Source organism: Semicossyphus pulcher, unplaced genomic scaffold (genome assembly GCF_022749685.1).
Source record: "Semicossyphus pulcher isolate SPU_LCO1_2020_fin unplaced genomic scaffold, fSemPul1.0.p SCAF_12, whole genome shotgun sequence".
In the NCBI taxonomy this organism is placed as follows: domain Eukaryota; kingdom Metazoa; phylum Chordata; class Actinopteri; order Labriformes; family Labridae; genus Semicossyphus; species Semicossyphus pulcher.
In genome coordinates this window covers 19,679,418-19,695,462 of record NW_027211626.1, presented here as the reverse complement: position 1 = coordinate 19,695,462, position 16,045 = coordinate 19,679,418, and positions in this window count along the sequence as shown.

Genomic DNA, 16,045 nt, shown 5'->3' with positions numbered 1-16,045 from the left:
TGGCAAAGTATAACCTCTATTCCTTTGCGTTATCGTAATCAGATGTCATGTCAATTAATGATAGCCTTACTGTGTCATAATTTACTCATGGCTTTTATCCCATCTGCTATGTGTTTCTGTCTACTTCTTACGGGAAGTACTCCTGATTAAATTGTGTGTGACCTCAGCAATACTGCCTTTAAAGCATGTCCAGACCTGACAAAGTTGCACCTTGTAGACACTTGCATTATAAATGACTTGCATGTGACTCCAGCCTGCTTGGTCTGCCTCATTAATATAGCACATGCTTGAAGCAGAATACGACACATCTGCACATAAATATGGCCCTTGCTTACAGTTTGTTGGAAAGTTTTGCGGTGAAACGTACCATTTCCTCTCATAGTTTCACTGGTATTAAATACTCAAAACAGAGAATTTATTTTTTTGAACCACCAATACAGATTATATGTCAGACAGATGCAGTAATGCACATGTACATTGGTGGTGAGTCGGCCTTAAGCTATGTTAAACATGTTAATTGTCCCAGAAAGAGACATAAGACAGCAGCACAGTTCAAAGCACAATTGGAGTATTAGTTGTCTTCCATACAGTCACCATCTGACCCCAACAACCAAAACGCAACTAGCAGCCTTTTATACCCTCCCTGATTCAGGTTATTTGGAGGACAAGACCACTTAGGGGGGCATCACAACATTATGAAATAATACATATTAAGAGAAAACCAACTTCATCAAAAAACATCATGTAAGTAATCAATGTATACATTATTCAAATTCCGATAAATAAATTCATGACAAATGCAGTTTAAAAATTGTACGAATCAACATTATGTGTGCCTGTACTCCCCCACTCCCCTTTCTGAATGGTTTACTCTTGCAGCTCTAAAGCAGGTGATCAGGCACAATTGACTGTTTTGACTCCGCCCCCTGCTGAGGACACAACCAGGAAGAGGTGAGCTCTGCCATTGTTTGACTAAATTGTTTGAATTAGCTTGTTAAGTGTAGTTAAAACCAAGTAGTTGTGTTGGGCGGACGAAGCCTTATGAAGCTTTTTTTTGTCTTTGTGCCAAAAAAGATTGAAAAGCTTTTTGGCCTCGTTCAAATCAAGATCAGTGTCATGCTGCAATTAAAACAGCTGTTCAATAAAGGGACAGGAGCACTGGATTTCTGCAAAATAAGTACTTAAAAAGCTGCGGGTTAATTAGCAGAATTTATGGTATAAATGTATCCTTGATCACTGCTCTTTATTTTTTTGGTACTGCAATACAATGCAATGAAACGTCCTGTTCCATAGGTAACACTACTTGTACATGGACTGATTTGATCTCTTCCACCATGACAATCTGAATGCAGTGTATGTGCTCAACCAAGTGAGCTTTATAGGGCATCTAGTGCTTGAACAGTTTGCCACATATGATGTATGGTAGGTTCCACAATGACGTAATCCATTTTTTTAATGGCTGAAATTTGTGAAAGTCTATTATTTGTCAGTCATTTGAGGATGATTGTGACATGATAAGCTTGTGCCAAGGCAAACAGTAAAAGTTTTTTGTGCAAGTTTTTTTTCTTCTAAGCATTTTATTTAGGAATAGGATTTTCTCCACTGTGCTGTTCTTCTGTTGGCTCCTTTTCTGGCCGAAAACATGGCCCCCTGTGGACAAAGCCGTACCTCTTATCTCTTTGCTGATTTTGTTTTGATTTTGATCTGAAATACTGAAACTGAATAACTAGGAATGCAAACCAAAAAATTAATTATTACAAATTAATTTAAAATGTATAACTTTCAGCAGTACATAGTCAATCAACACTACACATTACCTCTGATTGTCCACAGTTGCACTGTCAGTCACATTTTGTGAATCTACATGGCTGTCCAGCAAGGCCCAGAGGTCAGACTCCTGAGGCTGAGCTGAGGTCCTGACACTGAAGGAGTTGCTTATGGTGGTGGCCCACTGTCAATAAGACCAACGCACTCTCTTGTCAGCCTCTCCACTGCAGCTTGATCATTGCCTTGATAGCAGAACCCAACTTCTTTTCATCTGGGGTCCAGCAAGGTGCCCACAGACGGGGCAGTTACCTTTTTAAGCAGGTTGAACTTGTCTGCCAGGTTATTATTTTTTAACTGTTGGCCAGTTTGGCTCCAGTGCCTTGGGGCATTTGGGCACATTGTCCTGCTATAAAACGTATTAACATTTTTATTAGTGGAATTGCCTTTGATCCTGGCACCGTTTTTTTTCCCTCTGACTGCACCACACTCCAACACTGCAAGACTCTGCTGGGTGGCTTCTGAAATGTCTGTGCTGAGAAAGGCCACAGCTGCACCCAGAGGTTCTTTGAGCTCATATAGCCTTTGCAGCGTAGCAAATGTGTTGTTCCTTCTCCTCTTAACTTCTTCAGTTAGCTTTAGTTGTGTCACACCCATACTTGTCTGCATGGCATAGAGATTCTCTTTTGGGAGTTGTGCCTGATATATTTTGCAGGCCTTGGTGCAGATATTTTCTAGCCCAGGAGTTTGCGCTCATGATTTTATTACCACAAGGTTCAAAACATATGCTAAACAGAAAATGTGTCTGACATCTCGTTGGTTCACACTAGCTGCTATGTTAGCAGCCCCGTACGTGATCATGCCAGTAACTTTTTCTGTGATTTGCCACTCTGACATTATGTCTGAGCTGCCAAGTGAGCTGCTGTGTGTGTCAAATGAAACTTTTGTAGCCCTAAAAGAACAGTTGCCAGGTTTAAATTCTGAGTAATGTAATGGCATGCCACAGCAAAATAGGCATTCATGCTAATGGATGTCCACATATCAGCTGTCAGATTAACCGCAGAGGCCTGGCCAACATCAACTATGGCCTTGTCTCTGGTGCCAACCATAGCTTTCAGGGGGCCTTTCTTCCCAGGATATTGGAGGTAGATTCTAGGATTTTAACATACTTCCTGATGCCTTTATCCTCTACTACAAAAAAAAATGGCTGGTCATCCTTTACTATCATGTCCAACAAGGCCTCATCCAACCTTTACTACATTAGTGAAGCTGAAATTAGTCTACAACTTACCTTATTTGGTGTAATCAGATCAAAATGATCCCACAGCTCTTCCTGCAGTACTCGCCATGTCTCTATCAATCTCCTCTCTTCAAACCCAACATTGTGGAGTTACACCGAGGAATCATATATAGCGTAGGCACGTTAGGCACCACAACGTTCTAAGCTGTAATCCAATGGAATGCTGTGTGAAGTAACAGTGGCATTATAAGCTTTGAAGGTCATCAGTCACGTGGTCGTTGTCATTGGACACTACCGCCGACACAAAGAATCAACACGGGGCGCTGTATTGCACTGACACAAGCTTCCAAGCTTCTGTATCCACGACAACATAGTAGAGCGGCTGAAGCTCAGTGGTAGAGTTGGTAGTCATTAAATCGGAGGGTTGGGGGTTCGATACCTGACTGCTATAGTCCACATGCCAAAGTGTCCTTAGGCATCAGTGTATGGCTGTGCATAGATCCTGATTGGAGATTGGCATTGTAACCTCTGCCATCATTATATGAATGTGAGTGTGAAAGGGTGAATGTGACATGTAGTCTTAAAGAGCTATATGAGTACAGTCCACCTACCAGTCAGAAGATAGTCGGAAAATACAGCGACTACTACCACTGCTTTATGATTCCTTTCTAAAGGTCGTAATGCTTTGTTGCGCAAGGTTAAGACCAATAAAGTCATATTGAACAATCTATGGACAATCTCATAGACATATTATCTGCTCTTGATTGCCACTGCTTTTTCAAAGCTAGTGGCAAGGCTATACTTTTAATAATCTTAACAAGTAATCCCAACAGTAAAGAGCCAAGGCAGGATGGAAGGGAGACAAGAGTATCGGCTAAAGATTTACTCCTACAAGCCCGTGAATGAATCAACTCTGAGAAATTAATGCAGTCTTACTTTTACACCATTATGTGATACAATTGAATGAAACTGAATTAAATTCCAGTGAACGCTCCGTAGGACTGATAGGTTGTGTCTGGCTCATACTTCCACTTTGAGAGATACTGTGACGTTAATTGATAGATTGGAGTAGCACAGAGAAGAGGAGGTTTCGGGCAGAGGGGAGAAATGGTTTAAAGAAGTGGCTCTTCATTATATTCAGGCAGGTGTTAGAGAGGGCATTTAAATTTCCACTTTGGGGCTCTGGCTTATTAACACGGAGGATCAGCATCTGGTGACCTATTTTGGGTGTTGAATTTAAGACACTTAGGTGTAAAGTGGTGAGGAAAGGATGACGTGTAATGGAAAAAACGCAGGGTGTCAGTATGGGAGATTAGCATTGTACTTGCAACATACTGTTTAGGAAAAGTTCCTAATAAGTTGACTATAACTTTTGTTTATGACAATAGATGACATTTCAAGGGATTAGCTCTAACTAGCTGGAGAAAAAATCGACATTTAATGTTTCCTTTCTTAAATAGTCAATAGTGTCTTTGTATGCCAGCTTGCACATGTGCTATAGATTCACATGCCCCTTTGCCCTTCTTCTGTCCTCATTATATCGGTAGAAACACAACTATTGTTCAAACTTTAAAAGTTCACTCTATGTCTCTGTGTGCTTGTTAATCTGCAAAGAAAGAGTGAGTGGGTAGATGAAAGGCTTTTGTGTGAATGTGCGTGTGTATGTACTGTACGTGTTGGATGTTGTGTGACTACGTGCCTCCATACTGTTTTCCAGTCTCGTCGTCAAATTGATCCGCCCCAATGTTTGTGGGACTGAATGTCCTCTTTTTCCCTGAGGAGAGCAGCCAGTGTTCGCTGACTGATTCCATCTCATTCTTCTCCATCTTTCTCGCTCTTGCCTTCAGCTCACCCAGGGGACAAAAACAAAGAGATAAAATTGTGGATATGCACGAGTCAATATTGGCACCGTGACTTTTTCCCTGTTCAACTGCACCTAATATATGGACTAAGTGGGGAGGAGGATGAGGACTTAGAATGAACTCAATGAAAATGGGATGAAAACCTGCTCAAGTACATCAATCCATCTCCTTCGTGTTAACCTTGACGGAGGCAAATCAAGCTTTTGAAAACCTTTTAGAAGCTGGCAGTGTCGAAGGTAATTCAACAGTGATATCAGGCAGCTTTTAGTAAACAAGTTATTCATGTTGCTACAGTACAATGCTAAGATACTAACAAGAAGCTGGAGTTAGAACAAAGAGTCCCACAAACCAACAAGGCATCCACGTCAAAGTCACATTAGTATGGTTCTAAACTGCCTTGCTATAATGCTGTGTTGACAACTTAATTGCTGCCTGAATTAAAGTTTAGAGATGGTGTTTCTTGGAATAAAAGAAACATGTTATGTACGTGCTGGAGTTGCAAGGAAGTGGTATTGGCCAAACATTGCTTTAAATGTAAACTGTCTGATGTAAAATAAGTAAGAAAAAACAGAACAAGACAAAACACATTCATTTAGCACACTACTACGTACGCTATCCTTAGCAACTACCTCTTGGCCAGGAGCATTGGCTTCCTGGAGTCTCTGCTGGATTCCCTATGACAAAATGCAGGAAGCAGCTTGAATTAAACAGGAAATAGTTCCAACACATGTCATCTGAAAGGTCTGTGAAGGTTCTCAGTCATCCAAGTCATGGTAATTCTTAACTTAATCCAAAAGGCAACTGGACTTGGTTGAAGTTCTTGAAGACGTTTCACCTCTCATCCGAAAGCCTTTTTGCATTTAGCTTGTCTTGTCAGTTTTCAGATAAGCTAGCAAAACTGTAACCTAAAAAGTTGTTCATTAGTGCTAAAATATATTGACATTTAGATTTATAACTAAAAGATTGTGCTCTGATATCAATGTAGTATCTTGCATCAATAGATGTCCAGCCCAAATGAGCTTACAAGGCAGTAAGCTTCCATCTACACTTTACATTTGTTGACAAACTGCTGATGTTGGGGTTATAGCATTTAACCCACATTAACAATAGACTCAGGTAACTTCATTCTTTATAGCCCCATGGGGCAAACGTTACCAAGTGCTCCGCACATCAGGCTTGTTTCAAAGGAAACCTGTAAATGTAAAGTTAGCACAGTTAGCGCAGAGACAGCTGACAGCTCGCCGACACGTGCACTGTTACTTCCTGGGAAGCCACGCCCATCCGGGTGAAATATCGTGTTTTTAGGGAGTCCCTCATCTGAAACAGCAACTTAAAGTCTTTATTATAATTAGCTTTAGCTGTGCTGATTGGCATTTTCTTTTCTCTTGGACAGAGTCATGCAATATGTTTCCTACCTGCTAAGCTCAATGCCTGCTACCTCTAGCTTCATGTTTAGCTTTCAGAAATGAGAGTGCTATAAATCTTATCAGGTTATTCCCAGCAAGAGCACAAATAAACTCTATTTCCCAATGAATTAACCACTACTTTAATCCCCAATACAGACCACTTTAAACTCTCAGCTTGCATTGATTGCCGTCATGGTTGATTTGTTGTTTCAAAAGTATTCATCAAGAAACAGTGGGAAGTCCATTCAACTTGAAAACAGAGAGTAGTAAATAACATTCATGTTTTGTTTACCTGCTTCCTAAAGCCCACCACAGTAGCTGTCTATTGTAACATTGGCTAACCTGCTAACTTACAGCAGAGAGAACTGATGGATCACATGTAGCGAAGAAGAGAAGGATGACTGTGCTTTTCTTATGATTTGCAACTTCTTCAATGATGTCATCTCAGTGAAATACTGTATTTGAGGACATCGACTCAGCAGAGATGCTAAGTGCCCTCGTCGCTACTGAACAATTGGGGAATCTTAAAATGTACTGCTTGATGTTGTGGTTGTGTCAGTTATTTTCCCTCAAAGCTTCCTCCTCCTCCCAAACCAGTTTCCATCATGACAACACACCAAGCCTCTGACTCATATTTTAAGCTGTCATCTACCGAACCTACTCCTCTGCAGCTCTCTCTGGGTTTGATTCAACTACCAGCTAAAACTGATGGAATCAAACTTGGGAAGAGCTACAGAGGAGCAGACTCGGGAGATGCCAGGTGAAATAGAGGTTAACCAACTGCTATGTCATGAAAGCTGTTATGCTAGTATTTTGTGTTTTACATAAGTAGAGCATACATATGGATGTTCCAGTTCAACCAAAAAAAAAGTTGTGGCTTTGGAAAACATAAACCTAAGTTAAGTATATCACGCATTGACTACTGCAACTCCCTACTGGCAGGCTCCCTGCATGCGCATTCAAACCTCTGCAGATGATCCAGAACACAGCAGCGTGATCCGACTGAAAACAGCACACGTCACTCGGCTGTTCATATCCCTCCACTGGCTCCCAGTTGCCGCTTGCATCAAATTCAAAACCCTGTTGCTCGCTTACAAAACGGCAAAAGAAACTTGCTCCCGCCTACCTGAATTCCCTCATCCAGGTCTGCACTCCGTCCCGCCCACTCAATCGGGAAATGAAAAGCACTGAAGTAATTCCATTATTAAAAAAAGCAATTTAACAGCCCCTTGAAATCTTGTTTGTGTTGATATTAAGCCGTTTAACAATGCTATGGTGACGTTTCAAGTGTACAGCAGGACACTGTAGTGATGTCATTGTCCACCACTTTGACCAGAAGTGTTTTTAAATTTCATCAAAATGTTCTTATGACCTTTCATATCAACCTCTTTCATAATGAGACACAGCCTGTTTAGGAGCACTTTACTTAAAAAAAACAATGGATCACCGTAACCTATAAAACAAAGAACATACTAAGATTATGCATTTTAATAAAGAAGAGAACAACACAAAGCAAATGAACGGTTTAGAATCGCTGATTGGCCACCATCGAGATGTGGCTCTGGCTAGGTGTATGATCATCCAGTCCCGATTCCTGCATCGTAACGGTAGTCCACAGTTTGACAAATGTTTAACACATGTTAAATTCCTACATATATGACTGAACATTTTTATCGTCTCTTTAGCTACTTGAACTCCTGCTCTTACAGAATGGAGTAATCCCTCTTTTTGACCGCTGTGCTGCCACTTGGCTGCTCCGTATCGTTAGCTCCAGCTGGCTGGTAACGTTACAAGTATTACTTATCTTTCATCCTTAACCGGATTAATGTCTTTTTTTCACCTGGTATATGAACCACATTACAGATATGAGGCTATGTAAATTAATTTTGAAATCTTTTGATAGCGACAACAAGGTTACGCTTACAAGACAGTGAGAGCAACTAGATAGTGAAATCAAGCCATTTTTTATGCTAACTCGCCACCAAATGGACTGGAGGAGTCTAGTACAGGTGGTCTTAATGTTATGGTAGATCACCCAGAGTGTAATGTCACAATGATAGATGAACTTCAGATTTATTCACCATTATTAATAAAAATTCTTTACATGACAGAAAATATTCGGTTAACGTATCCCGCTAAATGTGGTTACAGTAGGAATTGAAACTCCTACCAGAGAATGCGATGAACACGTGCACTAAATTTCCACATGCAAAGCCGACAATCACACATATCCATGCTGACTATGGACCCCAGTGCCCTCCCACTCCTTCTTACATTTCAGCAGAATGGGTCCCCGGATCCTCCTGGTCTTTTGTTTTGAAAGGCTCATAAAAGGAAGAAACGTTTTCTGATGTGTCTGCCACTATTTAGATTTAATGATGCCACCCTTGAATCACTTATTAAAATGTAAAACGAGAAAAACAAGTCTGTCTTATCTCGGGACAGCCTCTGAGATAGTGATGACATTTCCATGCAAGCTGCATTTGTATTATCCACACGACTTGTGTATAAAGTAATGGGACGGTTAAATTGGATTAGCCATTAATATGTGTGAGAAAACTGATGTTACTTTGAAGTTTCAATGGGATGGGGAGGAGTGTTGTCATTCTTGTCGGAGTGAATATTGATGTGGGGTTACTTGAGCACAAGTAAACCAGTCTTTTTTAAGATATTAATATTTTACTGCATGTTAACACAGTCCCAGCGACTTTCACTTCATCAGACAGATTTTTTCACTCAGCGTTTTAACTTGTCCCCTATCTGACTGCTCAGCCTGTCTTTCACAAAATCCTTTTTTTATTTACCAGAGGAACATCACATTTTCTTGTCCTCACTAGTAAAATTGACTGACTGGTGAAATGTACCTTTTTAGCAGCTTTGTGCACCTGCATCCACTGTTGCATTTCTGATACAGTAGGAATCCTTTCCATGTCTCTCTCCAACTCTCGCAATCAATAACACTGTTGCCTGTGCACTTGTTTTACCCAAATCACAGTGCCCATTCCTCTGTTGTTCCCTCTTCTCACTGTGAAGACAGCAAGGTATCAGTAGGCTTCACATACATAACCTTTCATATCTGAATTTCTAAAACAGACTCAAGAAATGAGGGGCATGGTGGTGTAGTGGAATGCACTGTCGCCTCACAGCAAGAAGGATCCTGGTCCAAATCCCAGTTCAGCTGGTAGGGACCCTTTTGTGTGTTCTCCCTATGTCTGCATGGTTCTTTCCAGGTACCTCAGCTTCCTCCCACAGTCTGAAGACATGCTCGTTAGGTTCATTGGTGACTCTAACATTGCCCGTAAGTGTTTGTCTGCATGCGTCAGCCCTGTGTTTGACTGCTGGCCTGTCCAGGGTGTACCCTGCCTCCTGTCCCCCTCAACCCTTTACATGATAAGCGGTATAGATAATAATAAATACAATTCTCAATGTGCTACCAGGAAAGCAGCATTTTCTTTATTGTCATTCCAGTTGGGTTTGGCTTTTCAATAAAAAGCTTGGTCTTAATTCATCTGTGAAGGGGTTATTGCATGGGTGAAAAAACGTAATCAATATTTTAAAAAATCCAACTGACCTTCAAAAAACAATCCAAGGTACTCCAAAGGATTTATGTAGAATTAAAAAGCCCAAATTTCACAGAGCAAAATATACTTTTAAAACTGTCTATGCAACCAACTGAGGTCTTCTTCAGGGCCACTGTCAGCAGTGGTTTCCCCACCTTTTTGTTGAGTTACACTCCGCATGATTGTCCTTGAATGTGCAATGCTTGAACTATTTGTTCTTTTTCTTTTAAGTGCAGTGTCGCACCAAATTGGGACAGCACTGGGTCAGTGGAGTTGGTCGTGGCTCAATCGGAAGGTTGGGGGGTTCGAAGTGTCCTTGGGCAAGACACTGAACCCCAAATTGCTCCATGAATGTCCATAGATCCTGATTGGAGATTGACAGTTGGGCCTTTGACATCAGTCTGAACGTGAGAGACTAGAAGACTAGAAAAGCGCTATACAAGTACTGTTCATTTACCATTCCAAATAAGCGTACATGATGCTTATTTTTCTACTTGTAAGAGTGTCTTTCAGAGTTTTCCATAAGCTATAGATGTTGGCATGACATCACAATATTTCCAGTTGACTACTTTGTGTATAACGTCTGATTAGCAACATTTTTAACAGCATTGTTTAATTGGAAATAAAAGAAAGAAGCTGAACTAAATTTATTTACGACTCTGCTAGCAGCCTCCAAAGAAAGACAGATTTTCAAGTCAAAATGGTTTATTCAGTGTTTTTACCAGTTTTAATTATCTGGTCCATTTGTTTAGGAAAAGAGGACACATCTGTGGAGAATTCGGCACAACTATTAGCACTGAAGGGTCATTTTGAGACTCGGTTTGTAAAGTTGCTGAAAAAGCCATGCTGTCGCTCCTACGTTGATTTTTGTGCAATGATGGCACTTAAAAAACTAAAGGGCAGAGGTTTCTCTGACAAATTGCAGGGGCTCTAATTAATTTTTAAAAGGCAGCCCTACTAATAATAATCACTAGTTGTGTCTTTGTTGATTGTGGTGGACAGCTCACCTACCTCATTAGTTTCAGAAACATGCCAGCACTTGCGTCTCCATACCGGCCCTGACTAGTTTGCCGAAAAAGAAGAGCAAAAAAACACCAGAACAGCAAGCACCGACCTCTGAAACCACTTTGACGCTCTCATGGCTTGTAATGTTATCAACTAGCTAAGCCACATCCCTCCAGTGAGCAATCTTCAGTATCTTTAATCCCACGACACTGTGTCAACTGTTCAAAATCCCCCACCCCCTCCCTGTGCCGTTTTCGCCAGCTGGGTCCAAAACAGATTACAACATGACAAGTGGGATTGCGAAAACTAAAACAAGATAGAAAGAAAGAAACTGACCTTGTGACTTGTTTCTTTCATGGACAAAAAAAAAATTGGAGTCAGTAGGGATGAGCAAATGGTGTAGGCAGTTAAAGTGAAAGAATTAGAAAGTGAAGTCTATTAGATGGAATGAAGAAAAGTAGCACATATAACAGCAGTGGTTTGGCTTGTACCCTCTAAAAATGAAGCAATAACCACTTGTGAGCCCTCCTCCCAGGTCATTGTAGACATGAGTGGTGAGCAGTTCAGCCAAGAGTCTTTCTTCTTTCATAGATTGTTGGATTTAAAGAGTTTTTACTGACCTAAAGGGATAAAAGTACCCCTTATTTCACAAAAAAAAGCATAATATTCGAGAGAAGGACAATTTTCTTTTTCTTTCTTATGACATTATTGTCTCGTGTTCCCCTTAGAATTTTCTTCTGACCTCTGGCAGTCCGGATTTTCAGGTTTTCCATTGAATTTCAAAGCTTGTGCGTCAATGTATCAATATATCCACTTTAAATATGTTTAGGTCTGAACATATTTATGCCTAAAGAAAACTCACTTGGAGAAAAGTGAATAGGCGAGGGCTTCCTCCCACTTGGTGACAGTAAAGTGATTCATCTTCCTACAAAGAAAATCCTTCACAGAACCTTGCCTTTCATACACCAAGGCTTCGACAAGAAGTAAGTGTGATGCATCAAACTCACAAAAGTTGAGGTAGGAAGGTAACTTTCTTTTAAAGGTGTGCTTCTGGAGCTGATTAGAAAGTTTTCAGATGTTCAGATCAGTCCAGATCTGAAGTTGTAACCTTAAAAGTTTGTGTCACAGCTGTTGTTGAATCCAGATGGTTTTGGCTGCCTGTGCGGTTTCCTTCAAACAAACTGTGGTTCACTCCTGTGGAGTGCACTTCAAATGTCAAAGCCATCTGTTAATTCGAAACTTTGCAGTGAGATTTGTTCACTGTGTTACGTTAATGTGCATGATAGTATCAGATACGTAGGTTACAGCTATATGTATGGTCTTGTTGCAAAAAGTGTGCACTATAATTCGTATACAACCCACATAATTGTTGGTTATACTGTATACTAATGTGTTATAACCTTGTGCGTCTGTAGACACTTTATAGGATTATGGCCTAAAAATGATTATCTATTCAAAAGATAGCATACAAACTATAGTGTGACAATACTAATAATTCCACAATATATTCCACTTGAGCATATAGAGGCTTGAAAAGGGGATTAATAAAAGAGGCAACGTTTAAGGAAAGGAGAGAGTGTTTGACGGAAAAAAATGGGGTGGTTTAGAGGATGAAGGAGCAACGAAAGAGTGTTGGAAAAAGTAATGCTATGTTATAGCCACACCAGCAAGGAGGGTTGCAATGTCTGACTGATTTGCGGCCCATCTCTCTAAACCTTAGCATGTTAGCATTGTCATTATGAACATGTCCGCATGACGTTGTTAGCATTTAGCTAAAGCAAAATTAATAAAATGTTTGCACAGCAGAACAAACACCACTTAACACAGGTGTGGCATATTTAATTTTTTTCTATAAAGTGATCGAAAGTTCAAAGCAGATAAGACATCTCCGTACACAGGACCAGGGCTGAATTTACCGATTCAATGTATTGTTTACGAAATGTCAAATGACGAATTCCCCCATCTTCTTCTCCTTCTCACTTCCGTTGTCGGTTTGTGAGTACATACATAATATGCTGCTGTAAATGATGCCATAAATGCTGTGAACTTTCATGTAAACAAGCAAATCCAAAAAAAGAATACAAATTCTTATAATGGTAACTAGACGGTGATGAAGTATTCAGACATGTCTCAATCAAAGTGCTATCTTAAATTTAAGAGTAAAAATTAGACTTCAAGACGTTTTATGACTTTTAATTTTAAAAATCTAATTAAAGACTTTTTAAGGATCAGTGGGAACCCTGTATAAGTACAGCCTCACAAAGCTGCTAGCATAGCTGAAGACTCCACAGCCATGCTAAGGCGCTTACTTTGTACTGTAACTTGTAACTTTTTCCCACTCCTTCATTCTTTAAAACTACGAATAAATCAAATGATGATATTACTGTAATGGAAAACTTTAATCTACTCAGAATTGAGTAACTGCACACAGGGCAAGTTGTCCTTTAACTGAACTGTTATGACTCCTTGATACTTCTTCCCAGAGCTGGGAAAAGGAGGTACTGTGTAGATGTAAACAGCTGTTTATCTCTTGTTTTTGCTGTACCATAAGTGTTTCTCAGGAGTGCTGTCATTCACTTGTCCATTCTCAACTTGTTGAGACAGAAATGGTCCTCTTGCAAATTAATCAATGTTCTTAATAAAACTCACAAAGACAAGCTCTTCTCTTATAGCGTGATTAGATATTCAGATTTCCAGCACAATGCTCTGAATTTTATTTTTTTACCAATAAAGACTTATGACAGTGTAATTTTAAGTAATAACTAAAAGTGTTGTTCAAAGTCAAGGAAGTTTTGAGCATCTGAAACCATTTCCATTCATCAAATAATAGAAATGCTTTCACTAAAGAGGTTGTAGATGTAATCACATTAGTTTAAGTGTCAAAAAGTAAAGTCGTCCTCCTGTAATCATTAAATGCAAACACAAACCTCCATGACGCTGTGACATCGTCAACCAATCCCTGGCGAATGGATCCATCTGTCTGCCATCTGCCTCAGATCAGGTCATTTGTCCACTTACACTGCATGGTGAAGCTTATATAAAATAGTCTGCAGTGAAAACTAATGTCAAAACATTGTAGTCCAGAGACTGCATTGTAGATAATGGCAGTAGTAGAAATCTGGGTTGCAGTGATCTTTACCTGGAAAGTCACAATGACTTTTTGATGTTTGCAGGCGAATGTATGATGAAAAGAACCTCATATCCATGTTCATACAATAGCTCGTTTCTTATCGGCAGAGGGGTGTTTGCTATTTGACGTGTCAGGAGTCAAAGTGACATATCTTATACTGTAAAAAGCTTATTTCCACACAGAGCAAATCAGGGAGGATTTTCTGAACTCAGAGAAAGTCCGTTGCACCTTTTTAAAGCTCTTCATTGCTAAGTACTTAAAATGCTCTGAATGACGATCCTTTGCATTCCAACCACTTTTCCCCCGTATTTTTTATTATAGTTGAACCATAACCATCTGCTATTTGTCAATAATACACCATTGTAAAGAACAGACCGTTTCCATGGATGCGGCTCTAATCACATACTTGGAGGACTAACTGTAATCCTATCAATCCACCGAAAGAAGTCTGGTAAATTTGACGGCCGTCTGTTTACTGAGGGAAATAAGAAATGAGACAAAACAGCAGAGAGAATCTACAAAACTGAAGACGGCACATGAAGTAAACATTAAAAAGAACACAGTACGGGATAGTCCGTGTTGAAAGACGGTGAATTGAAAAGAAAATGTAAACGGACTCTGACAGTGACAAGATAAAAAAACCTCAATCAGCTGCCGGGCTTCCTCCTACGGTATTACGTCACAATCAGGGGAAATGTTTCCATTAAATGTGAGTTAAAAACAGCTAGGTTAGCTCATTTTAATATGAGTAATAACGTCTAGCTTAGCTAATTTTAAGGTGAGTAATAACAGCTATGTTAGCTTATTTTAATGTGAGTAATAACAGCTAGGTTAGTTAATTTTAATGTGAGTAATAACAGCTAGGTTTAGCTAATTTTAAGGTGAGTAATAACAGCTAGGTTAGCTCATTTTAATATGAGTAATAACGTCTAGCTTAGCTAATTTTAATGTGAGTAATAACAGCTTGGTTAGCTCATTTTAATATGAGTAATAACGTCTAGCTTAGCTAATTTTAAGGTGAGTAATAACAGCTAGGTTAGCTTATTTTAATGTGAGTAATAACAGCTAGGTTAGCTAATTTTAATGTGAGTAATAACAGCTAGGTTTAGCTAATTTTAAGGTGAGTAATAACAGCTAGGTTAGCTCATTTTAATATGAGTAATAACGTCTAGCTTAGCTAATTTTAATGTGAGTAATACCAGCTAGCTTAGCTCATTTTAATGTGAGTAATAACATCTAGCTTAGCTAATTTTAATGTGAGTAATATTAGCTAGGTGAGCTAATTTTAATGTGAGTAATAACAGCTAGGTTCATACTCAACTTCTAACTCAAAGCACACATTTAAGAGGAGCCAAATGAAAATCCAGGGTATGCATGAAGAGAGAGCAAAAACAATGTAAGGTGGGCGCAACACTGAACCAGAGATACAAGGATGTTTTTGAACTTAAGGCACAGCAGAAAACCTTTTGTAACAGACGTAATGCAAATCATACATAATCTACTGAAATTGTGAACCCATAATGTGATGAGGGAGCAAATAATATAGCATTCCTTGCCTAGTTAATTGGTTTAAGCCTAACCGAGAGCCTTTTTCGCAAAATACCAACAACTTTCTCAGCAGTAGAGCTGGAAATGCTGTCTGTGAGCACAAACAAATAAAGTACAGGTCAAATTAATGAGGATTATGATTTGAAATCACACTGCAGACATATTACATGGGTCAGCTGTTGTGAACCAAATGGCTTGTTGTGCTTTGCTGTTTGTTTTCCTCCTCCGCAATAAAAATCTCATTTGCCTTTTTCATCATTCATTCATTTGTGATTGGTTTGTCACAGACAGACATCCTGTATTTAGTGAAATGTCAAAAAGATACAAAAATGCAATTTCCCATTCAGATTGTTGTTCTGGTTCATCTCCTACTTAAAACAGAATATTGCCCATGTTGTCTTCCTTTGCAGCACTTCATTCAAATGAGTGTAGCCTTCTCAAACGATGCTACTGTGGAGAAAACTTATTGAATTTTTATAGTCATGACCTGAGTCAGCTTTGCAAAGCTTTCAAGAGCTTCCTCTGAACGA